This window comes from Lepeophtheirus salmonis, chromosome 5 (genome assembly GCF_016086655.4).
Source record: "Lepeophtheirus salmonis chromosome 5, UVic_Lsal_1.4, whole genome shotgun sequence".
In the NCBI taxonomy this organism is placed as follows: Eukaryota; Metazoa; Arthropoda; class Copepoda; order Siphonostomatoida; family Caligidae; genus Lepeophtheirus; species Lepeophtheirus salmonis.
In genome coordinates, this window is record NC_052135.2 from 20,843,941 (window position 1) to 20,868,176 (window position 24,236).

A 24,236-nucleotide genomic window follows, 5' to 3' on the forward strand; every position below is an offset into this window, starting at 1 on the left:
TTATACTAAAGATTTCTTGGAGAGTTGTCAGGGTAAATCCTTTTTGAACTCATAGTAAAATTGAGGATCGACATTGAAGTAATTCTTGTCTATATCCTTACAAATCTAATGGAATTTATGGTAGTTAAGCTACTCTCCTCTAAAACTTTTTTCAAAATGTAAGGGTTACTATGTTAATTATCGTTTCTTACTTACCAAAAATGCTTTTAATTTAGAACCATAATCATATATTACAACAAGAAAGGACAAATAACATATTAAGGTGGCTAAAAATTCCAGGAATATACTTGCGTAATTATTTGAAGGGAATTAGCAGATGATTATATTAAAATATTGGTACACTTTATGAGTTATATAGATCTATGTTGGCATATAAATTGTACAAATTGGCAAGGTAAGATAATTACCTTAAGTCTAGGAACAAATATATTTATTGAATGGAAAAAATAATCCACATTACCGAATTAAGAAAGAACATTATTCAATTTAATTATAGGACCAGCTACTCATTAAAACATTGATACAGAAAGGTTGACAAGGACTTCTGTCAGCGGAGGCTCACAAACGACATGACCACTCTGGGGGAGTAAGGGTCATACGCTATATAAATAGAAAAATACAGAGGTGACAATTTGGGATATTTGTTTCCATAAACTTCATGAATGTAATAGACTAGATACAGAGAAAAAAAGAGTAGGAAAAGAGAAGACAGTCACAGTATTAACGAGTTAATAATTCCAATAGGGAGTTGATTTTTTCTTCCTTCTGGGGTATTTTTTTGGCTAACCATTTACTCAATTCAATTAATTCCGCTGATGTAATAAATCCAATAATTAGGGTTAACGTTGAATAGTCCAAACTTGTTTTTAAAACCATGGTCATCCCTATCCAATCTCTTTTTATTGGAGCTGAATTCTTCTACCCGAACTGTATATTCAAAAATATGTCTGTAGGCAAATTATATTTAAAAATAATATATTTATTAGTCGTTTGTTTAGGTACATACCCGAGGATAGTGGCGCCACGTTGGGTTTGTTAATGTTTATAAATAGTTCGACTCTTACTCGTTTATTATGATAACTTGTACATCTTCCCCATCTTGCAAATATTGATGATTTTTAAATGAATCAATATGCCCTATTGTATTTCATTGCAAAAATAGATTTCTGGAATGAGAAGAAGGAATGAAGAACTTTTTAGCGTTTTATTTTTGTTCTATTCATTAGTAATCAAATATTTAATTGGAAACTCTGGCTTTTACCATGTAATGTTTCTTTATTTTAAATGTCAGGGAATAAAAAATGTATGCATATAAAATATCATGATTACTAACCATTAAAAATATTTTTTTGCCCATATTTGGAAACAATAAATATTATGTGTTCTAAAAGTATTACATCCCAGGCAATTTACTTAAAATGGACATCACCTTTATTACGAAAATTGAGACAACAGATTTATAAGCACACGCAATAGTCCTTACTTTATATTAAGATGCTTCTTCTTTTACAATTAGCAAATTATGAACAACAGCTTTAGAAAATTGAAAAAAAACAACAGGAAAATTTCACACACGTTGAACAATTCTATATATATTATTAAAGCAAAGTTAATCAACGCCTAATAACAAATACTTCCGCTACTATGATATGATTTACTGATAAAATTAGTTCCCTTAAATATTATAGATACTGTTTGATTAAAATAAAAGTTTTATTAGGGGGAGGGAATGAACCACAGCTTTATCTTTTGATTATTATATAAAACAAATATTAGTATTTATAGGGAAAAGGGTGACTTTTGTAAATGATAAATATAAGCCTTTATCATATTTAATAATAACTTGGAAAATAACAACAACATCGTCATTTTAAAAACAAGGATTACAAAAATGAATTGAAATTTATTTTAATCTTGTATAGTTCATAAAATTATCAAAGGGTTGAGTAATATATAAATTAGACCAAGGTTTTTTTTTCAAACATTTTTTCTCGTGGCCCAGTTGAGGAATAACACTTAACTCCGTGACCCAAAGCAAAATTTTACTAAATAATTGGCATCGTTAAACGAATTTGCCAAGTTAGACTGTTCCTCTACCAGAAAAATGTGAATCTGAATCTGAGTTCGTACACTCTTGTTAGTACTCTGCACCTCGACAGCCACAGAACTTCAGTGTGTAACAGTAAATGGTGTGCTGCGCTCCCATTTTTGAGCTTAACGCTTCAAAAAGCCTGCTGTTCATCCAGCTTCCTTTAATGAAATTAACCATTTTCAATACTTCCTTCAGTAATGCTATACGATCAGGGGGAAATGCCCTTGGATTACCAAAGCTTCAAGTTAACTTAAACAGTGATTCCAAACAATATCATTACCATCTGCTCAGATATTCTTTTCAAAACTCCACTATTTCTACCTGTCATATTTACTACACCATCACTTGTTATTCATTTGCAATTAGCCAAATTCAATTTGTATTTCCAATAATGCAGTCATCCAGCGCTGCAAATATATCTGTTCCTGTTGTTGGTAAAGTCAGACAGTACAGCAACTCTTCCATAAAGTTATCTTGACACATATTCCTCACATAAACTAACAGTGTTGAAAAATTTGAAACATCATTACTCCCGTCAAGTTAAATAGCAAAATCCTCGGCTGACTGTAACCGATTAATAAGCTGGGCTTCCAAATGCACTGTCACATATTCGCCGAGACATTGTGATGTCACTGAGAGGAGTGCTTCACCATTTTTTTCTGCAGACTTGTCATCGAAAATGGTACGCACCATATCCAGAGATGCTGGAAGAATAAGTTTTTCTGCCACTGTATGATATATTTTCTCTTTTGCCACACGGTATGCAGCCAAATATGAAGCCAGTTGTGCCTTGTCATTCAAGGTAGTTGAGCGATTAAGAACTTGAGCCAATAACTTGTATTTTCAGTTTTGATGGTTTTAAACTTTCGCTAGTAAGTACCTCGCTGAACACAACACACTGGGGCTTAGTATCCTCATTTGCGTTAGTGCAATTAACAAAACCCAATTTCAAAAAGAAATCATTATACTGTCGCGTCCATGATTTCTTTTTCTTTTTACTCGCTCGTTCAAATATCAATTTGGCAGTAATACTTGTACTACTAGTATAATTAGAACTTCCGGTTTCGGCGGTGTACTTATATTTATATTTGAAGTAGATTTATTTGATTCCAAACTTCTTTTTCTGATAACAAAAAGATCCATTCTCAGTCAGTTACCCAACAACAACAAACTGATAGTGCTTGGATTCAGAATACAGTAACATTACGTCGTTAGGTATGATTAGCTACATTCAAAAATGCTACACTGTGATCACGTGTAGTGCGATGAAACTCTACAAACAAATAAATAATTTGTCCAACTTTAATATTATTTTAAAACTAACAAAAACATTTTTATATTTTAAATTTGCAAGCGACCCAGTGCCTTCTCTTCCACGACCCAGTATTGGGCCGTGACCCATACATTGAAACCCACTTAATTAGACTATGGACATTCCGCAATATCCGTGTTAATATAAAGGCCGTAAAAATCAAAGTTGATTAAGAGCTTGCTTATTTAAAGCACATTTACGATTGGTAAGGATCAAAGTATTTAGTCACAACTGGCTGAATGATTATCATTAGAGTCATAGAAAATATGACCTGGAGGTATGAAGAGTAAATATTTATATTCTGTTATAAAAAAGTATGGTGACACTATTTTTCGCTCTTAAATATCTCAAACATCATATCCTCTGATTTTGATAAAAAATGTATTAGAACAAGATAAAACTAATATCTCCCTTTAGAAAAAAAAGATTAGATTGGTAGGTTTATAGGTTTGATATATATATAAATGTTTAATTTGTTCATATATATAAAACTCTATAATAAAATTTCACATATAATGGTTTTTAAAGGTAAAATGTCGATTTTGATGAAGTAACAGAACTATGCCTTATTGACAGTGATGAAAATTCACTGTATTTTTTAGCTAGACCGGTTTTTTTGGAATTGTTAATCTTAAGAATGAATTTTCATTTCCTTAACAGTTGTCATTATTATTTAATTCCTGAGAAGAGAAAATCCTTTCCTAAATAGATTCAATTATATTCAAAACCTGATTGAACATTTGTGTGTGCTCATAAAAGACGGGGCATAACCCTGATAATTTGTTACAGAGTTATATTTGAAAGTCCATGTTGGACTCAGAGTAGAATTGGGGATCCACTTGAAAGTCCATGTTGGACTCAGAGTAGAATTGGGGATCCACATCGAGGTAATGTCCTAGTTTATATCCTTTTCTCCTTGTCACAGCTAATCTAATGAAATGTCATAAGCACTATTTTTCCTCTCCTCGAAAAAAAAATTAAAAAAAAATCTTCAAAATATGGTCGAGGTAAAGCAAATCTTTTTATAACAGAATAAAAAAACATATTTTTAAGTATTTTGTTGTTGAACACGATAGCCATCACATGATGTATTAAATGAGTAGTTTACGAACTATAATTCAACATGCAAGGGTATTTAAGACGATTTTTGATGAATATCGTCGTGAAAATGACATCAAAACTCAAAATTTGATTGAGTTATGGATCTGAAATCGCATTGATAAGTTTCTCAATATTAGGTTATTTGACATAACACATTTTATTCAAATCGGTTGAAAAAAGTGAAGTTCTACAGCAGAGGTTTCAACCTATGGGCCTGTCGCTACTCCCATCTATATTGCTAAATTAGCTTATGTCTAGCTAGATTTATCCAGATTTGGAAGTATCTGGCAGAATGTTTTTTTTTGTTATATTGGTATATTGTATATTGGTATTTTTGTAAAAAAAAGTAAAAATACCGTGTTAATCGTGGTAAATGCTGCTGGGGAGGATTTGAAGAGATTTGAAGAGAGCATTCTCAAAATCATGAACAATTCCGTATGGAACGTTGTTGAATTCTTATAATGACCTCAAACATTATGGTGACAGTGATGAAGAATTTACAGAACATATAGTTAATTCATAATTGCATTATATCGCAATTACTTGTACAAAAACAAAAAAAAAGTAAATACGGATTCGGAACCAACTGATCTAAAGTATCAATAAGATGGAACCAAAGTCCATATTTTTAACGTTAATGGACTGTCTTTATGATTTGCCAGAAGAAAAACCGTCACAGCTCCAAATTAGCATTGTCACTTCTACCATTGATGGTGGGAATTGCTAATTCTTTTGTGCACCTTATTTTCAAAATACTTAATTACTCTTAAAGATGTTCACCATACAAGATATCAATTATATGAGTATGTTAGTTCAATTCTTATAGAAAATGTACATTTTACTTGTACATAAATAGAAAACAAATGAATTTGAAGTTATATGTAGTAAATTTTAAGAATTTTTCAGCAGGTGAATTTTTGGTTGTTATTGGGTACTTGAACAGTGTTGTTTATATATTTTCTACAACTGTTATTATTATTATTTCATTCTTTAGGATAGAACATTTAAGTGTAAAGTGTAAGCGGGAGTGTTTGTGCTCCATGAATGACAGAGAGTAATATGGATCATTTTTTTTTGGTGAGTTATAAGGGTATTCAAAATGTAACAATTGATTTGATGTTTTTATTTACATTATTATTTATACTATTGAAAAGTGAGATACCTACATATTTATTAATATATTACTGGATTTGTTCTGTTAGAAGTAAGGATAGGGTCACAAACAGAAAGCCTTTTCATTATGTAAAAAAAGAAACAGAAAATTTAAATGTTAAGGGGCTGTCAATCCGAAGAATGTTTGAGAGAAGAGCAGCTCAGCTGTCATGACTTATCATTAAATTAAGTACAATCATTTGTGAGACGAAAAAAATATACACAAGTCTACTTAAGTATCCATCAAGGACATTGTTGGAGTAACTAAAATTAGAATTTAGGATTGGAAACGAAGTAACTCCTGCCTATGCCCTTGATGGATACTTAATGAGACTTGTGTGTATTTTTAGTTTTTATTAACACTTTATGTAAAATGCCTTAGTGTTTTAATAAAAAAAAAATTGTGTTTCAAAAATGTTGTTTGGATGGGACAAGAAAAAAATAACAGTAGTTGATTGGATACATTTTATTTTATGATACAACTCTCTATTTTACTCTGTTTTGCTATAATTCCTGTTCAAAATCCTACTTATTAAGATCTAGTGACCTCATTTGTCAACTTAGATACTTCAAACTTCAGGCTCTAATGCTATAAGATCAATTATGTGTGAAATACATATTTTACAAAAGTGTCAAAGTTGGAAAAAGGAATTTTTTTTACGAAATGGGGAAGAAAATAACATAGTGAACAAGGGGTTCCGGAAAAGTTATTTACCTTAAATGTATTTGCGTGAGTTCAAATGCGGGACTCTCCTGGAGGAGGAAATTTACATAGGAAATGTAAATTGACTTCAAGATATTGCCTAGGTAATTATAGAACTAAAATATTTACTTAAATTTAATCTACCAATAAATAGAAAATAAATTAATTTTTATTCACTATAGTGTCCCAAAGGACTCACATAGCAAAAATCAGATCAGTTTTATATCCCTTTTGGTGTCTATAGATAACAAACAGACATACATAAGTCAAGCAATTTATAAAAGATTTATTTATAATAAGTGTGTTGTTATAAATCATTTTTTTCGAATAGGAAACTCCTAAGTAATGATTTATATAAAATATGATTAAAGTAATTAATGATACAAATGATTTATTTATGTTGGAGGAGGAATATAATAATTATATACATGTGGTGTTTTTCATAATACCTTATAATCCTGCCTCAGAGTAGAAGAAAAATACATCTCTAAGAGCCATACTTCCCCTTTTAAATACCAAATGATCTTGAAAAAAAAAAGAAGAAAAAAGGTGCTTAACGAATCATTTCATATATATAGTAAACCTTCAGATACGAGATTCATTCATTCATGGACGGACTCGAAAGTCCAAAAAAGTCCTTGCGAAAAAAGTTATTTCGCAAATTTTGTCTTTTTTCCTTTTTCTAAAAAAAAATGGTCCAATTTGGCATATAATTAAAAAAAAGCGGCCTTGCATGTCAATACAAATTTTTGCTCAGAATTCAACTTGTTCCTCCAAAAAACTCGTATGTTAGGACACTCGTATCTCAAAGTATTATTGTATGTATATTAAGCTAATTCCATGCCTATCAAATCCGTACAACAATGATTATATCCATTGGATATACCAGGCATTACATACTTCTATTGCTATTAAATAATTAATTGTAAAAAGACATAGTGCAATGTACTTTAATGGGATTATTTTATTGGGAAATACAAACTACATTATAAAATCCTATAAGAATAATAATAATAATATATGTAATTAGATCAATCAAGGTAAAAACGAAAAGTATAGCAAAAAAAAAAAAAAAATGAAGGTGACCATCCGGAGGTTAAAGTCATTATTCAAATCAACACATTATGATGATGATGATACACTCTTACATCATACATCATTAGTTACGTAAAGCACATAATATAATCCATCTAATGATCTTAAAAAACTGAAACAATGGCTTGTCTAGCTTACAAAAGTAAGCTAGAATGGTTGTATTCAAAATTGAGTGTTGTTTACGTTTGTATTCTTGTACAAATAATTGTCAATTTCTATTTACAAACTATGCTAATTATCCCATTGGGCGTGTCACAAATTGTACTTCAAGTAGACAATAAAATAAGGAGAAATGGACAGATTTTATTTGAAAGGTCATATCGTAAAACAAATAAAAGTTCTAAATTATAGGCCAAGTTCTTGGATATCTTAACTCATCCCAAAAAACTTGAATACAAAACATGAAATTAACTCAACTATGTCCATGAAATATAGGCCTGTATGTATTTATGGAGTATAAACATAAATTGAAATTTTCTCCTGTTCTAGATTTTTTTCAAATTGTTTTTATGTTGACGAATCACATATAAAAATCCCTGATGGGTTATGATACAAAATGTTAAGCCTCTTAACCAAAAAGCAAACTTCCATGATTTTTCTTAAAATTGAGTCTGCAGGATTCGCAAAATTTCAAAATACCTAGTATCTTTTTTGGGCAGGTACTCTTTAGGTTTTTGTTGCCCAAAATGAAAATAACTTACTCCTTATATCTTTTTAATGTTTTAATGCAAGTGATAAAACATTTAACCTGATTGAAATTTCAGGAACTGTAATAAACATAGAACAAGAACTAGAAAACGGATTATTCCGGAAAATTAAAAAATGCAAATTGATGATATGAGTATCAAGATTAACTTAACTAGCAGAAACACATTGATCAGATTTTCAGGATTCTCAGATAAGAAAGGTTTGTAACTGAAGATGTACACGAGCAATTCATACTTAATTTGAAATAACTTAAACAGATTTATCAAATGTTAACATACTAATTGGGGTCAAACTTCTGGTTGATCCTTGAGATCAAGATTAAGTTAATGTTATAATATAAACGTATTCAAAGTTCAATTGCGTGCAGTGACTAAGACTAAGATCTATACAACTGAAACTTTAGTTGAGCTGTCAGATTTTACTAATTCTGACAATTGTTGGCTTCTGGAGTTTGACTTTACTTTGAATTTGTGACTTAAACACAAAAGTTATTTTCTCCTAATACGCTTTAAAAAAATTATGAAATGTTCCATTGAATTGTTGAAGGCCTTATTGATCAAAACGAATAATAACAAGGGGTTCAAAGAAGGTGCTTCATGTTGAAATCGGAGCTTCCTTATCTAAGCTACGAGCAAAAAATAACTAGGTATAAAAATTAATTTGCAATATTTTCTCCTTTTCTTATATTTTTTTGTTTAGGATTACTTTTATACTGATGCACCACATGAATATAAGATTAACATACGTAACCGCCCTACTAAAAGATTTCACAATTTATATATTTTTTTTACAAAAAATATTTAATTCAAGATGTTTTTTTTTAAATTTTTATAGGCAAACTCTAAATAAGTTTGAAGCACATAATTGATGAGACGTGCTAAAAAAAAATTGGAGGTAAATAATTAATTCTTCTTTTTCGTTAATGGATGGGAATTTTCTGGTTTTGTTTTTAAAATATAAACTTGGTCATTGATGGTGAGGCAATGACATTGAGGCTTTGGACTGAAATGGTCTAAAATGGATACAAAGTTATATTCATTTTTTTTGCAAAATAAACTTTTTAATACAAGAGATTAACTGGGCTAAAACCACTGAATTTTTAATAAATAAATATAAAAATATTATTTAGACATGGGCAAAATAAAAAAGAACATTTAATGTTTTATGAAGCAGAAATAAAAACTATTAAAAACAACAAATTCTAAATAGTTAAGCACAAATGCTTATTAATTATCCTCATTAAAAAAAAATATATATGAGTTGCTTGTACATATAGTACTAAAATAAAGACTGATACTTACTCACATATATATTATATCCAACCCAAGTAAAGTCAGTGGGGTAGGAAAAATAAGTTTAATATTGGCGTCCATTAGGTATATATCGGTCCCTATGTTTTAAGGACACGTCTGAATCGGACGTAAAACCGTTTCATAGAAAAATCTTTTATAAATACCTATAAAATAAATTGAAAGCTGACAACTAAATAAATTGAGTGTATTCACAAACCACGTGGTCACTTAAGGGGAGGGGATCTGGTCTAAAATGAAGTAAATCCTCATAACCTACAACAACGTAGACTTAATAATGTACCAAGATGGCATAAATGACGTCTTAGGGAACACAGGACCAAAAATTTAATAGAATACTTTCTTAACGTCATTAACTGAAATATGGAAAAAATTATTAAACAGGTCGTCAGAATGCTCAGTATTACCTTTAAAAAATTAATATTTTTAGGGGGATAACAAAAAAACATGTGGATCTTGGGAAGGGGTGAAGAAAATATCCATTTAAGTTCACATAAGAGAAAATAGGAAAATTATACCTTAAAAATCACGGGGTTAGGAACATTTTCATGCTCTAAGTCCCTAATAATGCCTTTTTCTTCATAGCTAAAATTATTTTAAGCTGAAAGGAAGGTTTATAACTTATGCAAGATCCTAAACAAGAAAAATGAAAGTGGTAATTGCATTGAATTAATTTTGTAATTTATTTCTTAAGGAATTGCTATATATTTTTTAGTTAATCTATTTTTTTTATGACATCAGTATAATAATTAATAAAAAAATATTTTTTTATTCCTTGAGACATTCATTATAGGCTTATTTGAGTTATATTTTTTCTTTAATTTGATTACAAATTTTCAAATAGAAAAATAGCCTTTAGTTGGACAAAAAAAAAAAAAAAAAAAAAAAAAAGGAGGGAAAAAAAGATTGCGCATTCTATGCATCCTTGACTTAGTTTATAATCGATTATGAGGTAAGGATATATTCAATCATAACGTATTATTTACTCATAGCTATTATTTCATGTGAAATGATGGCAAAGTCAATGTATGAATGATAATCCTTGAGATTTTACTCCAATATTTTTATGTTACCAAGGTAGAAGGAGTTATACATTTTTACAAAAGATTCAAAAATTTAGGACTTGAGGTGATGAGCATAGAATGTATTTCAACCTTTAGACTTGTCAAATATACATTTTATCAGACCTGGAATCAAACGAGATAAGGACAAACGTTTGAACGGCGTTTATTCTGGCAGTCATTTCATTGCTTAATTTTTAGAAGTCTTTCAAGGACATATTTTACACAAGGACCAAAACTAAAACTATTGGCAAAACGAGGGTCACATCATCCATTTTTCCCAAATTTATTTCGCTATAAGAATGTTTTGTTGTCCAATAAGAACGCTCAAGTATCATGAATATATTTTCAGAAAATATAACCTTTCGGTATGCTAAAAAAGAAACCGAAAATTAACATTTTGATCCTGACAGTTTCAAGAATTTGTTAAAGGAGAACAGATTAGTTGTTGAGAAGTTTCATTATAAAGCTACAAGTCGCTATGAGTGTAAGACAATAAATAAAATTGCATGGACTTATCCAACGTAGAGAGTCATTTCTACTCTTATTCTAACAAAGACTTACGCTTATAACTCTGCAACAAATCCTCAGTGTTACTTTTTGTCTTTCAGGCACTTGAAGAATAAAAGAATATTTAGGATTTATTTTGGAAAATAAAATAAAAAAATTGCTCAGGTCGCAACTCTAAAAAGTATTGCACTCGTCTAAACATACTTTTTTTACAGCATGACTTATATTATTTTTTAACTAAGGAATTTGCAATGTCAAAAAATTATTGTGCACCCAAATAAATTTGGGAAATAAATGATAACATGGTCGTCTATTCATTTAAAAAAATGAACATAAAGAAAAGAATGAATAAGTCCCTCAACAGGGAAAAATATGAGTGAGTATAAGCCTGAATTTTATCTACCTAATTATTTTTGAAGACAATAAAATTAAATATTCTGCCTTCCAGCACAAAAGCAAGCTAGAATGATTTTTCTCAAAATATAATGTTGATTACATTTATATTCCTTGACAAATAATCGTCAATTTCTATGATACATTATTCGGATTAAGCCTTTGAGTGTGTTCCCGATTGCACTTCAAGTAATCTAAGTTGATCGTCATAATAAAATAATGAGAAATTGTTAGATTTCATTTGAAAGGCCATATCGGCGTTGATATAAATCTCTTAAATCAAATAAAGGTTAAATAACTATTGCTACTCTTGGCTATAGTAACTCATCCCAAAAACTTGTATTATAAGACTATAATCGAGTGTATTATGTTGTAAAATATTGGGTTGTATGTATATAGGAAGTAAAAAAATGTATTATAATTTTCTCCTGTTCTTTAATTTTATTCAAGATTATATGTACAACATTTCAGAATGAATTTTGAAATCACAAATTAATGTAAAGGTATATAAAATAAATCTGTCATTGAATGAACAAATAATTTATTTCATAATTGAAATAATTTGAAAAAAAAAACATGTTTGTATTGAAATATGTATGTAAGTTGTATCAAATAAGTACATATATAGCCATGTGTACCTATGTAGAGAAGAGATTGCATGTTTTGAACAGGCGATTTCATCTTTTTTAAAACCACACGTTTCTAAGTATTTTCATTTATTATGTAATTTACAATCAAAATTGAATGGTTAGCCTGTCTCTATTTATCTCATGTATAAATATGCCAAGAAATACCTATTTGGTATTTCATAATTTCCATCATCCTAAAAAATAAAATAAAAGTAATGGCTACTAACCATAGAATTTAATTGACTTGATATTTGCAAATTTTTTACTATATTTGAACATTGCAATATTCATGTATTTCATTTTTACTTTCGTCATTTTTGTATTTTGATATATACATACATACAAGGGTTGCATGAGTTTATGTCGTCGAAGGAAATATAAAAAAGTCATTATACACGAGGGGGAGTATCCGGCAGTGCTCGGAGTTATAAGGTGTCGACAAACAGACAGACAAACTTTACTATAATAATATAAATATGCACTCCCCTTTCCTTTTCTTTTTTAATATGACACGCTGAGCTTAGGTAGACAGCTATTTCTTTTTTGAATATATTTAAAAAAAAAAAAATATCATACACTGATCATTAGATACACACATTCACATTTTACACTGTTATTTTTTTATATTCAAAAAAGCTTAAAGGAAAACATCAATACATACAAATATCCAAACTTGAAGGCACACTTCTCTTTATTAATATATACCTATGTATAACATTTTATCATAATTAATTAGATTGAATAGTATAAGATTGCTTTATCTTAAATATAACTTCCTTTAGGAGCAATAACAGCTTCTAAGAAAGGGACACATTCCATTTTGATGAAATTGGCAGACATGTTCTTTCACTCATGTTCAACTAATCACTTCAGGGTTTCCACATTGGGATGATAAATTCTACAGCCTTCCTCTTTACATTCTACCACACATTGGTAAGCCACTCTTGGACCATTTTGGCCTTGTGCCATCCACCTAGAGCTCACTCCTAAAAGATCTCCATGGCCTTTGAAATTACTTTTTTTAGGGTAACCAGGTAGTCAACATTCCAGTCGCAATATCCTAATGTTTAGGCTATTGAGCAATGATAAATAATTATGTCTAAAAAAACAACAACAACAAAGGTATCGGCTGTTTGAAAAGATATTCATAGATTTCCAAAAATATCTATGAATTTTAATTTAACCCTGTAGAACCAGAGTTATAAGCGTTTCAATTTTTGGCGACAAAACTTTTTCGCAGTTTATTATTTTGAAAATTTTACAATCTTACTCGATATACATATGTGACGTGTTGACATCAAAGTAGGCTGAGATAAAAACAAGAAATTGAGAAAAAATGATTTTTCTTTTTTTTAGCAATTTTATTTCATAAAATAGGATATTAAGATTTTTTACAGGCAATCATGTACTTTTTTAGTAATATGATCTAAATATTATTTGTCAGGTTATTATTGTTAAGGGGTTGAGCTTTACCATGATGCTACTCATTTGAAATTTAATGTCTTAGAAGTTTTTTTTTTTTTTTAAATCAAAGCCTAATCTATTGATATGTTTAACATTGTATATTGAATTTTGGTCACACGTAATAAAAGATGTACAAAACGTGGCTTTCACCCAACAAGTAAAAATACTATGTTACTAAGTAAATAACTTAATAGATTATTAAAGTTATCGATTTTTACGAAAAATATTCCAGTTGGCTTTTATATTTACTTGTCACATATATTAAATTCAAATCAATACTGATGACCCAAATACACATTTTTTTATATAATCAAAGAAACGACTAGATTCTAATGAAGAATAGCACATAAACAAGGAATTATATATGTTCGTATGTGTGGAAAATATAAATCAAAATAAATAACGTATTTAACAGATTTTAATTGAAAATGCGAAGGAATAATTATAAGTATAATGAATGGAGCTGCTTAAAGAATAAAAATATTATAATCCATGGGTGCTATTGAGAGTTGGAACAAGAGAGACAAATTTTCTGTAATCCCAAAATACATTTATGAAAAAATAATTCTTTCAATTATTCATTCAGCTCAATCAACAAAAAGTGGATGATTGACGTAATGCTTGGGACGATGGACTAGTGGGACAAAAAAATACAGTAATTGGGACATAGTGATTACTGTAGATGATAACATAAATTAAATTACAACCTAAAGAGTCTTCCATGTGACGTCAACATTGCTCATGTTGACAATTTTTGGGACCTAAGCAACCAAGTTTTATAATAATAAAAAACCAACTTTTCGTTAATATAAAGGAAAATAGGGAACTATTGGATGTTAAAATTAGAACCAACTAATAACATTACATAAAAACCTATCCCTATATTGTTTAGTTTTATAATATTAAATATCAGACTCTAGTAAGTACTAAAAATATCTTAGTACATCGTTATATATACAATCATAATTCCATATTCTAGATAAAAATGCACTATTACAATAGAAAGAATGGAATATTTTTCTCTAATTAAATTAGAAATGGTTTTCGGTCAATAAGATAATATAAAATTATTATATTGAACTTAATTTTGCTCAAAGCATGTCATAAAATTTGTATTTATGACATTTAAAAAAAAAATACTTCTATAGAAAGAGATATATTTTTATTTCTTTATTTCATAAGCATTAAAATATAAACGTTCCGGATTTATAATAAAAACTGACAGAACCATGATTGTATTTGCTAAGTATGTATACATATTTTTTAAATGTTACTTTTTGCCTTAAATGTATTGTAAAAAAAGAATAAATGTTATAAGGCAAGGAATGAGGTTCAATAAAAAAAAAAAAATTGTTAAAAGAATGAATTGGAATAAATGATCATTAACTAAGAGGCTCCCTAATTGTAGCTCTATCCATATATAAGGTATGCATGTATATAGGAAATATATTGCATACTTCCATTATCTAATTAGAAAAAAATAATAATAGGCATAGCATGGCTAGATAATACGCACAGTGCGTTCGAGTAAATCCTGCACAATTTATACAGAAACAAGAAAGTGCAGCTTGAGCAAAAATTAATTAGAGTAGGTCATAGATAAAGAAATACATATGAGTGACAAAAGGCACGAATGATAGAGCAAAGGGGGCCTGACCTGACCAAAGGGGTAACCATAATATGACGTCACATTTGTTTCTTCCCTCCTTACATACTTAATCGGCAGTTTCAAATTGATAAATTATACTCAACTGTTTTTTTTTCTTTATTCATTTAGAAAAGTTGCATCATAGAGATATAAATATACATTTCAATTTAAAATTAATTTCCTACAAAAAAGAACAATAATATACAAAATATATCAATGCACTCAAATACATGCGTTTAAAACGATGACTAATCAATAAGCCAAGAATAAATAATTCAACTATGATTTATTCTGATAGTGTAATAAAATATTGACGAATCCACTTCTGACTTTTAGCTGACGTTGAAATTATGATGCAGTATTATAGCCAGAGGTAACATAATATACTGTAATACTTTGACATACGATATAATTTGTTTCTGGACCGGAGATCTTCAGTTAAAGTAATTTATCCCAAAATCAACAATTAAACAAATAACCTTGGCTCTTGCGTCTCTATCAGCTTATATCTTAATAAAAAATATTATATTTTTGTAATTGTATCTCAAAGTATTACTGTATCGAATTGTACATTTTGTGTATAAAATGGTCGTGTGAGTAAATACTAAAGGATGATATGACTGATCATACTGTGAAAATCGTTCGAGAAAGAGTAATCAGGGATATTTGCCAACTTTCAAAGGCCAGCTAATGATATTTTAGCTTCCATCATGGTATTGATCTCTATTTGGTCGCCGTTCTTATTTTGTTTCATCCGACACATTCTTAAGGTAGCCTCTAACATCCGAAAAACTCTAGATATTATAGTTTTATGTAGGAATCAGACAATTTTTTTTTAATCCTCTACCATAGTATTACGCGTTTCTTTTTGAGTTGTAGGGATTTATGTTATTGTGGCTCAAGAACTCTGAACTAAAAAAAATTACACCAATATTTACAATTAATGTTTGATTTTGTGCATCCCAATAACAAAAAATTATCATAATTAGTGTATCAAATTATGAAATTCTAGAGTTCCATGATCAAGTATAGTTCTAAATTCTTTATTTAAGTTAATTAATTTCAATTTATATCTAAACAAGTTGGGCACCATTTCCTTTTAGACTGATCTAATTTAGTTGCATGTAAGTATTAGTTTGAACCCAAAAAAATTCTAAAATATTAAAATTATCATAAGGATCAAAAACATTTAGAAATATCTCCAACCACAAGCTATCAAAAATGAGGTATACATTTTCAGATATAATTTGGATATAAATTCATAACTATATTTTTCTTTTAGTTCTTTTCCGAATAGTTCTTATTTGTTCATATATAAAATGTTCATGTTTTGCACGAACGCATTGTACTGCCTATATTTTGTTTACCAATAATGATTAGTAAAAAGGGCATGTATATACATTATTTTGCTTGCATTTACAAAGTAAAAATCATAATAAAGTGCGGTAATCACACCAACATTTATCCCAGGAGGGACATTACAAATTCTAAGTGGGACCAGGGACTTGACTTTAAACTTTTTTTGTGGGTTTACCAGACGGAGATAATATTTTAATTGCTTTATTCTTTAAAAAAAAAGTTTATATATTTTAAGCCCAAAATGTAGAATGATTAAATAGGTATATATATATTTTTTTAAATAATACTAATCTCAGTCGTCACAGGTTTGAAAAGGGACATTTAAAAATATACGAATATCAATAATTTAGAAGGGTCAAAATTTTGAAGTTTAATAGAATAAAATGATAAAATTATTATCCTATAAACATTTTCTAACTGCCTCAAATATTATATAATGTATATGGATAGAAAATAAGGAGTTACTACAAGGAAACAACAGTATGGCTAGTTGTATTGATTGGTAATATCAGTATGTACGTAAAACAAATAATATTTTACAAGGAATAGAAAATATTACAAATATTCAAATATTGTTCCAAAAATGTCCTCCGAAGGTAATTGAATCATCATAATTATCGTACAAGGTTTTTAGTTTCTATGGATCACTAAATCCTTAACACATTGATCGTATTCGAAAATAAGTTCCTGATTGGATTAACGGTTATGATGTAAGTAGCTACTATCACTATGCTGGGATATATAAAGAGGGATGAAGCACGCTTCAAACTCTAAAATTGCTGTGGGGAAAGAATAGATTATTTTATTGTTTATTCAAAATTACTAGTAGTTAAAAATTACTGCGCAATTTCATCTGACTGGGATTTATTTAATTAGTGTAATAATCATAATAGCTCTCTAATTAACTAAACATGCAAAATACATGTTCAGACCCCATATGTACACCAGGATACCCTGGAGAAACCAAAGATCCATCGGTCTTTCACAGGTTTCCTTTAAAAAATGAAGAACTTATGAAGAAATGGATTATTGCTATTCCTCGGTACGTTATGCTGAAGGCAATTTTTAATTTAACTTAAACTAATTAATTATCACTTAGTGAAGAAAATATATGTTAATTTTATGAAACCAATATTTTCAGGGCCATCTAGAAACCAACAATACATTCACGATTGTGCAGCAATCGTTTTGTCATTGAGGACTATGTCAGTCCAAGAAACAAATTCCACAAAACTAACAAGAAAATTACCATAAGGACCATCTTAAAGGCAGATGCTACTCCATAAGGTCTTTGGTGTCATTACCTATAGTTTTCTGAAACGAATACCAAAGTCTACATCAAATAATGCTTCATTAACGGCGAAGTAATTAAATTTATTATCTGAAATCCCTGTAAATTTTTGAGAATTGTTTAAACTGCACACAAAAGGCAAATGTAAAGCATTTAAGGTATCATCGAAAGTCCTTATTACATTCAATTCTTTCAAATTGTATTATTCTCCCCTGCAATGTGGATAACATAAATTTCAATATACTAAACAATTTCTATTATTGCAGGTTTAATAAACAAGGAAAAAAAAACATGTAAAATTGTCCAAAATTCCTGGAATCTGACAAAGTGGATTAATTTTGAGAGCTATTAAAAAAAGTTGATTGTCAGACTATTCTATCTGAAATTGATAAAATATCCAGAAATAATAAGAATCTTTCTTTTGATTGGGATAATCAAGAAATTAGATTTCCACTTAAAATTAAGAAAAATTTGGAAATTCAATTATATCATCAAACTATGCATATTCCCTTGAGCAATGCCAGTCATATCTGTGAGGAATCTAAAATGACTGCTGTAAGTCAAAAGGGAAACCTTCTTTCCTGTTTAAAATCTTTGACTTATTCTAAAAAATTGATTATAAACAAGGCAGTTCAACTTTTGGAAAGTTTGGTATTAGATCAAGTCAATGAAGTTCGACATGTTGATTCTATAACAGAACAATTGAAACATGCTTTAACACCTCCCAAGCAACGCAGATATTCACAAGGCTTCCTGCTTCATGTTTACTGAGGAAAAATTGTAGTCCTATTCTATATAAACATTTAGTCGAAGAAGATTTTATTTGCCTCCCATCGCCAGAATACTTGACACGTTTATCTCGGGCATTCAATTTGGATACTTGAATTGTTAATTCTACTAGGAACTATTTATTAAAGCAAGTAACTGAGCTAACTTCAAACGAAAAAAAAGTATCCTAGATTTTTTACAAGGAATATTCTTCGAAGAAAGTTGAATACTTACACGGGGAATTTTACGGAAGCGACCTAGATGGAACTCCAACAAAAACTATTTTATGTTTTATGATACGAAGTGTCGCATCTAAGTATTCAGATAAGGTTACCATGATTCCTCTTTCGAAGATCAACTCGACCATTGTCAAGGAATGGTGTTTCAAACAAACCCCTTGAACTGTTAAAAAGTTTGGATTTGAAGTTATTTCTCTTATATGTGATGGGTACTCAACAAATTCCTGCTTTTTCAAATCCGAACTTTGTAATGGGTATTTGCAACATGAAAAAGAAAATCTGTTTGACTACAGACGAAAGATTTTCCTTCTACACAATTCTGTTCATATATTTAAAAATATATTCAACAATTTTCTCAAAAGAATAAACTTTTTACTCTCACTGTTTGGCCTCAATGACGACCATCCTTTCGATGCTTCGTTTGAACATGTCAAACAACTTTACTTAAAAGAGTTGGGCAAAAAAGCCAAATAAACATAAAAACTGATAAAGTTCTTACTCCTCAGTCAATAGAACGTGTGAAAGTTGACTTGGCTGATCTCTTTTTCCATGAGTCAACAATTAACGGTTTTAAGTTTTAAAGCGAACGAAGAAATTCAGATTGAGCTCAAAACGCTCCATTTCTAGAAATTGTTAGCAATTTCTAGTACCCACTAAGTATAATTAAGTCAAGATATGATTACTAGACGCCCATTACTAAAAACTTCTGATCAATTCTGGACAAATTTTGGGACTGGCTTTCCAGATGGGAGAAGATAAGTAAGGAAAACAAGAAAAGTTTATCCAAAGAGACATTTCATGCCACGAAGTTTACGATTAGGTCTCTCAACATACTGTCTTCGCAACTTTGGAAATTTGAAGGGGTTGGGTCATTCTACTTGAAAGCATAAATTCGAACACCATTGAATTTAGATTTGGGGTTATAGACAACTTTCTGGCTCTAATTATTATTTGAGAGTGAGACAATTTATTGAGTCTGAGAAAAAAATTAGAATCAAGTCTTTAATCAAACTAAATTCCTATAATTTGAAAGATTTACCTAATGATGATATTAATAGTAACTTAATATACATCAACGGTGATCTGGACTCCATATCTACTCTACTAGATTTGAACGAAAGCGCATGGAATTACAACATGGAGGAATATCAAATGGTTTACTTTTTTTTCTTAAAGGATATGTAGGGAGCTCTATTTGTGCCAAAAGAAAGTGTGATTTGGTGAAACCATTCTAATCACAAAAACATGCATTTGATTGAATCCCACTTAAATTTAGTCAACAGAGGAGGCTTAAGGAAGCCCTCTGATATTTTTTTATTATTCTTATTCATTACCATCATGTACTAATTAAAATATTTGAAAATACGACTTCAAAAAAACTTATCTTGAATGCTAAAGAGTCCAAAACTCTTTATGTAAAATTAAACCTCCAATATATATAAAAAATAGAAAATTAAAATATGCTTGAGTTAAAATGCTCCAATGGACACTTGTTCAATGACTTTTTGTATTTAATTTCATTTAAGTATTTCAACACCATCAGGAAGAATATAATAAGTGAAATTGATTGCACTATCCAATCCTCAAGAAAGAGTACAACAATTTCTTCTAATTCTAGCTCTGCTAGAAAGATAAAAAACTACAGTCATTGTGAATGTATTTTTGGTTTTTAGAGGTTTATAAATATGTTAGTAAATTAAGTTCTAAATTATCGATGTTGTTTTATTTAAGTAATAAAATTGTTCTAAGAGCATAATCTTCATGTATATCAAGTTACATCATATTGTTATTTGGCTTGTTTCTAAGTCATTCCAATTATCAAATGTACGTAAAATATTTATTTAATAAAGGGTTCCCATCAGTAAAAACGTGTTTGTCTGATTTCAATTTCCGTGGTTCATCTCTCTTTAAGTATCCCAGATTGAGTATACTGTGAATGAGTGACATCACGATATAAATATTTATGTACCAAAACCTTTTATCGAACTTGGTATCGGTATTTTGATACTTTTTAGATCAAAATATAAAACGAACATTAATTTAAGGACAATTGTTAAGCACTTATATGAGATTCCACATGATTTTACATAAGGACACTAAAAGTACCGGCTCCATTAACAAATTAGTTTAATACTTTTTTAAAGGTATCAATGCCCTAGTACCCCAATAAAAAAAAGTATATAAAATGACACTACTTTGATCATATATGGTGCATCAACATAAAAACAATTTGAACAAAAATCAAGAAAAGGATGAAATACCAATGTGTTTTTTACTTCATTTATACATCTGGTCTAATATTTTATAGACATATCTGAGTCAACTATAGGATTTGTATTCAAATTAGTGCTATAAGTTAAGAGACGTTAGGAATTTTAGCTATGGTTGAGAGCTTTATTTGATTTAAAAAAAACCAACTTATATCGCCCCGAATTAGCCTTCAAACAAAATATTTCAATTTATCATTCTTTTACTGTGACGTTCAATGCTGGCTACTTTAACTGAAATTTGTAGTGTTTCTAAGGGAATAATAAAAATTACTCGTCGATAGAAATTGACAATAATTCGAGAAAGAGAACAAATGTAATTCTAGCTTAATTTTGAGAAAAATAATTTTTGCTTGCATTTAAAAGATAAAGTCCATGGTTTAATCAAAAAATAAATCCCTCCACAGTTTGAAAAACAAATAAAAAGCATCTTACCTTTTCCCTAAAAATGAGTTGATAGAGATAGATACATATAGATAGGCAAACAAATATTTCATTGTCCTCACAGAAAGTACAAATATTTAAAGGACACATTATTTAGCCCCCCTCCCCCTCCATAACCCCTCCCATGTATAAAAGTAATAGAAATGAACTTATACTAGGTAAATGAATGCTAAATAATATTCTCATTAAAATTTGAAACATTGCGCAACACTAAATATTTTGAAAAATTTGAATGATTCATCATCTAATGATTAGAACAGTAGACATTATATTCATTGCATATTAGCTAATTCCTTATTATAAACATACATATATGTCTGTACAAGTAAATTAGCAAATTGTACTAATTACAATTTGTACGTTTCATAATGCCTTATTTAATTACAGTATCTGTCATTTTTATTACCAACTATTAAATGAGACTACCATTTCATTTTAGCCGATTAAAATTACTCATTTATTAGTTAGTGGTAAGAGTGTTGCTATGAATTATTTGTTAAAGTATAAAAAAGAAAATTTTTCAATATCTTTGTTATGAACATTTTTTATATCTATGAATAATTACAGCCAGGTTTTAAACATGTCATTAAAAAATGTATTTATTCTACGGAAAATTAAAAGAATATTTAATGTAAAATTCTAAAAATGGTTAAAAGTGGTAAATAAAAGACTTTTAAATAATATCTTAAGCCCTTCCGTCTTGCATAAAGATATTAATCCCACTTTAAAGTTGAGGCTTCGGCAGAAAAGAAACAACTTAAAAATTTTCCTTTATTAATATAGATATACACAATCAACGAAATATAGTTAGTGCTTCGGCCACATGCCACTAGTTGGCGTTACGCTTTTAGGGATTTTAAACTATTTTAATTGTTTGCAATATTTTATTTGTTTTTTTGTTGTTTTTTTCCCCACAAAATGAGTCTCTCAATCTATTTTCAAGTTCCTCTCCAAAGAGTTAATTGTCCAAGTAACTCGAAAAAGTAGAAATCCCACTCTTCGATCTCTAATAACATATTCGCTTATTTTTGAAAGATTTCACTAATTGAGTTTCAACTTTCTGCATTCGCTACCAACAGTAGCAAGATACAAAAATAAACTACAACGATTGGCCTAAACATTTCCAGTTATAGATAGTATTATTTGATCTAGGAAGATTACCTGTATCAAGATTTCCCTCCGGAAAGTTGACATATGAAAATGAGTAGAAAAATGCCTGCAAGTTATACTATATATGTAATTATTCATCCACCGATTTATCCTATCTACATAAGAGACTGAACCATCTTAGAATCCGTAGATTGTGTTCCCATATGCAGAAAAATCATTCAACATAAATAATGGTCGTCGAGGCTAAAAAAGTATTTGAAAATAAGGATGGGGTCCTTTATGGTTCTTGAAGTGGCGGTGGTGGTTTTTAATCTGCCTCGAGTGCCCAAGCTTATACTGCACACTCCATTGACCTGGATCATAAGCAATTCTATTGGGGGTTTTTAAAGTTATGATGGTGGTTTATATTCTGTCTTGAGATCCTACAGATATTTTACACAAATTCCGTGTGACTGGGGTCCAATTGCAGAAATTCGGGAGGTTATTTTATTGTTGTCCATCTGCAAATAAAAAAACAAAAACAGATTTTTATATGGGCCGGAACAATCTATAGATGGGACAAATTGGTGATGAATAATTATATATGTAGTATAATTGCAGCCAATTTTCCGTTTATGGTAATTTTGAGACGATGGAAAATGTTACTGTAGGCAATCCTCCGTGCACGAGTATTTTGTATCTAGTAAATGAATATATATATATATCTTTACAAAACAAGTGACGAAATTTTCTTTTCCTTTTTTAAATGCTTTCAGTGCTTTGTGATATTAACATATACAATATTTACTTTCGTTCATACAAGTATAAATATAATTTGAAATAAAGCTAATAATATAAGTATAATGTTTAAATTTATATAAAGAAAAACTATAGATAATAAATGAAATATGGAAATAAATGAATGACTTTTACAAAAAAAAAAAAAATCTAAAATCTAAGAGTCACTTTTCTTAACAATGTGTACATGTAAAGAAAAAATAATCCAACTCATTTTCTTCTCAAAACCTTGAGTAGAAAACAATATCATTATTTTTCGCAAAGAAAGAAATAAATGTATAAATAATTACCGATGTGTCATTTTTGTTCATCATTATGATGTGAGAGGACGTCTTTATTTTTACAAGTCAATAGATTCTCGGGAATAGATACATATTACACCAAGTTTTTGATTAGTGTACATAGTCGTAGATTTTTAATTATATATTTGTATTATTTATTTGTAAGAAAGTGAAATCAATTGAAAATTTGCCAAAGAGAAAGTGTAGTTTTTCTTCTATAGAGAGGGGAGTAATGAGAAGAATTGTGTGAATTGAGAATGACTTGATTGAATGATATATTAGTCATTACATACTCCAATTTGAAGAAAGTGTACATATGTACTATGTTCCCTTAGTTCTAAGACGATCAGGGAAAGATTACAATCCATCATGAGTGATTTGTTATTTCACAACAACTCAGCTTAGTTATAATATCATTTTTAGGGTTGTAAATCCTCAGCATTTTCGAATGTAAAAAAGGAAATCGAAAATCAACATGGTAGCCCTGACCATTTGAAGAAGGTTTAATATGGGAGCGGCTTA

General features: G+C 29.3%; 1 long non-coding RNA gene across 2 annotated transcripts; it reads right to left on the minus strand.

Annotated features, from left to right (window-relative positions):
* Nucleotides 1-413: 413 nt before the first annotated feature.
* On the minus strand, nucleotides 414-23,360 carry LOC121119035 (uncharacterized). 2 transcript variants are annotated; one of them, XR_005864650.2, is made up of 3 exons: nucleotides 22,708-23,360; nucleotides 1,007-1,166; nucleotides 414-947 (listed from the first exon to the last, which is right to left on the minus strand). It is a non-coding gene; the product is annotated as an uncharacterized lncRNA (long non-coding RNA). The 2 variants fall into 2 exon arrangements; XR_005864651.2 differs by lacking the exon at nucleotides 22,708-23,360 and adding an exon at nucleotides 21,538-21,618.
* Between the last annotated feature and the right edge of the window lie 876 nt (nucleotides 23,361-24,236).